The sequence below is a fragment of the Scleropages formosus genome, chromosome 4 (genome assembly GCF_900964775.1).
Source record: "Scleropages formosus chromosome 4, fSclFor1.1, whole genome shotgun sequence".
NCBI classification, from domain to species: Eukaryota; Metazoa; Chordata; class Actinopteri; order Osteoglossiformes; family Osteoglossidae; genus Scleropages; species Scleropages formosus.
This window is the reverse complement of record NC_041809.1, coordinates 3,749,527-3,755,526: the sequence shown is the minus strand read 5'-3', so window position 1 is coordinate 3,755,526 and position 6,000 is coordinate 3,749,527. Positions and strand designations below refer to the sequence as shown.

General features: G+C 49.2%; 1 protein-coding gene across 3 annotated transcripts in view; it reads left to right on the top strand.

Moving 5' to 3' along the window:
* The first annotated feature begins 4,436 nt into the window (after positions 1-4,436).
* slc8a1b (solute carrier family 8 member 1b) overlaps positions 4,437-6,000 on the top strand; it is a 102,954-nt gene continuing 101,390 nt past the window's right edge. For 2 of the 3 annotated variants that reach the window (XM_029251503.1, XM_029251502.1), the window contains exon 1: positions 4,437-4,866. The gene's annotated coding sequence lies outside the window, so the exon portion shown is untranslated. Of the gene's footprint in view, positions 4,867-4,975; positions 5,193-6,000 lie in introns of those variants that run through there. The other variant, XM_018740164.2, reaches the window with a different exon arrangement.

The window sequence follows — 6,000 nt, the reverse complement described above, 5'->3', positions numbered from 1 at the left end:
GTGTTGCTGGGTAGGCTCCGGTTCCCCGTGACCCCGTAAGGGACAAGCGGTTCTGACAATGTGTGTGTGTGTGTGTGATTATTACCACCGTCCAGATATTCCCATGTCCATCTACGTGCTCTGTGGTATAACTAGCCTTGAACAAGCTACGATAACTGACCTAGAAGTGTGATATTAATATTTCCAAATCAATGTTACACTTGCTTTAAGCATGAAAATGCATCAGGATATGACATGGAAAACACACATTATGTAATGCATACTAAAATCTAAAAAAAAAATAAAAACAGACATGGAAAAGGAACACAATTAATATCTCTCTTGCCTGATTGCAGGCTCTGGAGGAGACTGTCACTTACGAATTTTGACTTGAACGGCTGTGTGTCTGAAAGTTACATAATGAGATGGCAACCACGGAATAAACGGATTTTAATAATCAAATAAAGGCTGGAACACGCGTGGTGCTCTGAGAGCAGAGACTCTTTAGAGCCGTCGCAGACCCACAGTCCCTTTAAAATGAAAACAAACACGCAATTCTCCCCAGTAGAATCTGTCACGTGGAATAGAGAACAAGAGCGTTAAAGGGAATAAATTTGTTCCGTCCCTTTAAACCTTGGGGCGCCACTTTCTTTTTTGTTCGGAAAAATCTTCCTGTGCAAAAATAGCAGGATTAAAGTAAGTTTGTTTTTCTTTTGACATGCCTTTTTCTGTCTTTGATGACTTTCATTTAATTAACACTAATGGAAATTTTTTTTTTAATTATTAATTGTGCAGCAGGGAAGCAGTGACTGGACACCTATGTGTGTCATGAAGGCTGTTATTTGGGATTATTAAAGACGGGTGAATGAGCAGTGTTGGTATGGCCTGGTCTCGCATCAGGCTCCTCCCACAACCCCTCCCATGTCCCCTCCTACAGTTCCACTGATGGTTCCTCAGGCCGCAGCAGAAGGTCACTTTCCCGAGGTGGCTTGTTACGTGATGCGTGCCCGTTTCCCTCATACCCGACAAGAAATCACAGGACTCATCATTTCCAGTGGAAACGCTTTCCAGCTCTGGTTATCACGCTGATGGTGCGCGTTCTTGCCCTCCCTCTCAAACCCCGCTGGTAAAACACCTACGTCTGGTTAACAGCGAGAACATCCAAAGGTCCAACTGATGTCCCTGTGGAGCCCAAGGAATAACCCAACCCTACACGAAGCTCGTGTTGCCTGGAGAGTTGTCCCATGGGGACCTATACAATAGCGTCCAAGACAAAGTTCAGAAAGGGAACTTTACAGACCTTTCTGCAGGGGGTGACCCTGGACAAAAGTGTCACCCTAAGAGGGGATGACAGGTGACCACAGATTTGCACAGGCAGCCAACCTGTAAAGACAATCAGGAATAAGTCCACCTGGGTTCAGAACTTGCTGCTCATAGAGGAACCAAAATCCAGTGGCTGGCCTTGGGTTTGGAGATGACGGCAGAAGGTCCAGCTGTTGTACATCAGCTCCTCACTTTGGAGCAAAGACCGTTGACACAAGCATTAGGCACAGCGCATTCTCCATCCGAACCCAGGTCATCGGTCTCGTTGCCTTCCACCACTCACGCCGTGTCCAGCCAGAGGCTGTAGACTCCCAGAACCCACCCTGACCATTTAAAAAACACAACTGACCCTCAGCACTTGCTGAGATCTGAATACCACAAGCAACACTGATTAGTTCTGCTGTACCTGCAAGGTCACGCAGTCAAACTGACGTCATCAAGTCAAAGAGCTAGAAAATCCGTACAGCCAGTCAATGTCTTCTAAGTCAATTTTATTTGTAACTGAGAGCAAATTTTCCTCAGGTTGACCTGCAGATGACCTCAGGTCTAAAACATTAACATGCGCTCCATATGGGGTTAAGCACTGGCAAATCATATTTATAATAGCTGTTATAAATATACAATGTATGCATAATTTATTTCAATGGAGTCGGTGCTGCAAGATTCAGCTGTGAGCATCATATTTTCCGCTTTTCACATGGCTGATACATCCCTGCAGTAAAAACCATATTTAACTGGTGGTTTCATAGCAGTCGGCTATTTTTACTGCATGGTGCGGTCTTGTTTTATGACCAAAGAAAAAAAGGAAATACATTTGGAACGTAGGTAGAAGTATCACTTCCATAACATCTGCGTATATGAAAATGCAAAGTGATGGATTATGCATGGTTTACTGTCCCTTTGATCTTGCTAATGCCGATGTCAGGTTCTGTAACGCTGAAATTATTTTAATACAGGGGTTACGTAAGGTAAATGAAGATACAATTAAAATCGACGATAATTAATAGTCAAGCACCCCCACGGAGGGTTATGTGTAGATATATCTGTGAGGGGTCAGTCATTCATAAGCAGAACAGTATAAAAGACAGCCAGTTTTGAAAAAGTATTGAAATGTATGCAAGAGTCTACCCTACTGCAATACACACACACACACATTTTCAGAACCGCTTGTCCCATACAGGGTCACGGGGAACCGGAGCCTACCCGGTAACACAGGGCGTAAGGGGAGGGGACACACCCAGGACGGGACACCAGTCCGTCGCAAGGCACCCCAAGCGGGACTCGAACCCCAGACCCACTAGAGAGCAGGACCGTGGTCCAACCCACTGCGCCACCGCACCCCGTCAGTTCCCTACTGCAATAAACAGGTTTTAATTTTATGTAATACTTACTCCGTGTAACATAAGCAGCGAATGCCATTGATATTTTTCCCCAATAATAAAGCCAAAGGAACCAGCAACGAGGAAGCATGAACAAAGCCCTGTATATACTAACACTTCCAGCTACCCATGCACTCACTACACAGGCAGATTTATTTTACTATTTTCAATCATTTTTAAAATTAGTATCAAAACAAATCTAATAAAACTGTTGATGACAATAACAATACATCATCTCCTCCACCAATGTGGAAAATCTGGAGCGCGGTCCCATTCATTAAATGAGCACGTCCAGCGTTCATCAGCTCCTGGCCACTCTCGGCGTTCTTTATTATCAGCATAATCAATAAAACTTTAATACCATAAACACCCCTCAAATTATTTATGGGAAGGTTAAATGAAAAAAAATACTTGGTTAGGCTCTTCATTTAAACATTTTAATTGACTTCAAGCTGCATTAAAATTAAAAATAATTCTGGCCCCGAAAAAAAGGCATTTGCTGCACTACTCAGTGCTGAACGCAGACCAGTTCATCCCATAAACATGTGCAGCACTCTTCATCCAGCGATCAATCGGCCGCAAGCAGAAACACCGGACACGAGCTGTAAACACCGTGGAGGTGAGTTCAAAGACGTTAGACACGCACTACTTCGCAACATTTAAAAGAAAAATCTAACAATAACCTAAGAAAATGCAATTAAAAATAAACACGGTAATATTCAGATCTCTAACAGAAATTGTGAGACGAGGAACCGGTGTACGTTTGGTTCGTATAATCCATGCCTCAGCATCCTCGCATAGAACTGAGAAACACCTGTGAAAAGAGGATCTGATTTCCTGTCTCGGTACCACTCAGGAGTAATGTAGTGCAAATAGGCTGCAAATGTCAGGATTTTAGCAAGTCAGGAGTCATTTTCGTTTCATTTTAGCTCTCGGAAGACTGTACACATGTACCTCAGGCCATTCGTTGAAAGGAAAACAGGAAAGCAGGAGAGGCATACAGCCGTGGCCACGACACGGTCCTCCACACCAACTGCTCGGCACAGAGACGCCGTCCATGTGGGAAGTGCGAGATTTGCTGGACACGGGACGCGTTTGCACGGCGACGGGGGGCTCCGTGGACGACGCTCCTCGGACAAGCGTCTCTCTCAACACGCTTCACGTCGGCCGTCCTCACCTGTGCGACAGCTTGACTCTCCCACGTGCTCGTTCTTCTCGAGGTCGCGAGTGCCGCTGCTCGGTCTCCAGCTTGTGAACGTGGTAATACGAGTTTAGAGGCAGGTATAAATGGGACAACGTAGTAAGATGAGGGGATGAGGTGTGCGTCAGGGCCCTGATGATGCGTTCGGGTCCTACTCGTGCGTCGGGGTTCCCGCGATACGTTGGCCTCCCACCCATCGCTGGGCCCCGGTGACCTCTCAGGGTTTCAGTGATGTCATGGGTCCCAAGTGATGCCTCGAGGTTTGCGCCTTGTGCTGAGGTTTCACCGGAATGTTGGGGTGTGAGCCACACGTTAGGGTTCGAAGGACAGCTTCCAGTGATATTTCGGGGTCTGAGGGATGTGTCAGGGTCCGGATGTTAAGCACGCACGGGTGTTCGCAGGGCGCCCTGAGGGCCTGCGAGTCTCTAGGAGGGGCGGAAATTAGGAAACATCGGGGCGCCCACAGCGAGGAAGGGGGGGTGGGAGAGAGAGCGAGTGAGTGTGAGAGAGAGCGAGAGCGAGAGAGAGAGAGAGAGAGAGAGAGAGAGAGCGAGATGGTTACAAGTGAGTCGCTTTGAGCAGAACGCGAACAGCGCCGCACGCCGGGGACGCGCTCCAGTCGCGAACGCGCCGCAGTCGCTCCTCCTCGAGCTCCGATCCCGAGTCGCGCGGCGCTGCGCTGCGCTCGCCTGCCGGCCAAGAAGCTACGGGGCGAAGAATGAGGAAGGAGTGTGCGCGCACCGGCTTCTCCCGCACGGCGCGTCAGATCCGCTGATAAGATCGGCGCGTGCATGGCCGTCCGGGAGGGTCGGCGTCCTGCGGATCTCATATAAAAAGCGAGCGCGAGCGCGAAGCCGAGTCACTTAGTTTCCGCCGCCGCCTGCACGCTCGCGGCGGGTCTGCTCCTCCTCCTCCTCCTCCTCCTCCTCCTCTGCTGCTGCTGCTGGCCATCCATCCATCCATCATCGACCGTCTCCTCAGAAGGTACGGAGCTGCCGGCTCCTCCGCGGGCTCCCGCATGGACGCGAACCGCGTGCGCGCACACCGGGTCCGGGGTGGCTGCCTGGCTTCGGTCCGGAGCGCAGGTCCTCGCTACCTGCTGCCGATCTGATCGTCGCGGGGACCGAGGCTCGTCCTCGGGCGAGCCGAGCGCGCGCCCTTCCTTCGCGTGTTTCTATGATCCGCGGCGGGTTCGCGTTTTCGAGCGTCTCTCCTCCATCGCTCTGATTCGTCTGCAGTCACTTTGATCATTTGTATCGCTGCAAAGTGTCCTTTTAAAATGCGTCTCGAAGCGCCCCGACAGCAGTCGCGTACGTGAGTAAATGATCGCAACAGCTACTTTGCAAAGTCAATCGATCATGTGGCTGAGCGCTGCACCCAAAACTCACTTTGGCTTCACGTACCACCTGCGCGTGTGTGAGGGAGAATGTGTGAAACAATGTGTTTCTTTTATTCTTTTTATGATTTCCACATTTTATCCTCTACTACACATGATTTTCTAGAGCTTCTCCCATTTTCACCGGATTTTTGCGAAGCTTTTGTGTGCCAGGTGTGCATATGGTCATCATGTGTTTGTGCGCCGATGCGTCCGAGGAGCGCGCGAGACGTGTGTGTGCAGCGTGTACGTGGACGTTATATTAGACACGCTTTGACACACAGCTGCGTTCCGCGGGAAAAGCGCGCGAGCTCCGCCGGCCGGGACAGATCATGGCGCGTTCGGACACATGGATGCGCGCTCCTTTGCTCTGTCATTTTGCTGTCCATTTAATTTGACTGTTACAATTACTGTCTCCGCCCGCTGCCGCCGGTGGGTGCCCCATCTCATCGTCTTCATCTCCGTCCGTGTCCCTCATCAGCACCGTCATCTCCATCCACCGCGTGCTCCCGCGTAGTGACGCGCCGCAGCGCGAGCAGAGCGACCGTGACCCCCCAGACCGCATATTTCGGGTCTCTGCTCGAGCGAGATAATCATGTCCCAGTCCTGTGAAACGGACGGGGACACTTATTGTGATACATTAATTTTCATTTTTATATGAAGTAAACGTGGAGGGTTCACCAGAGGAAGACTGCTATTATTATTATTATTATTATTATTATTATTATTATTATTATTATTAT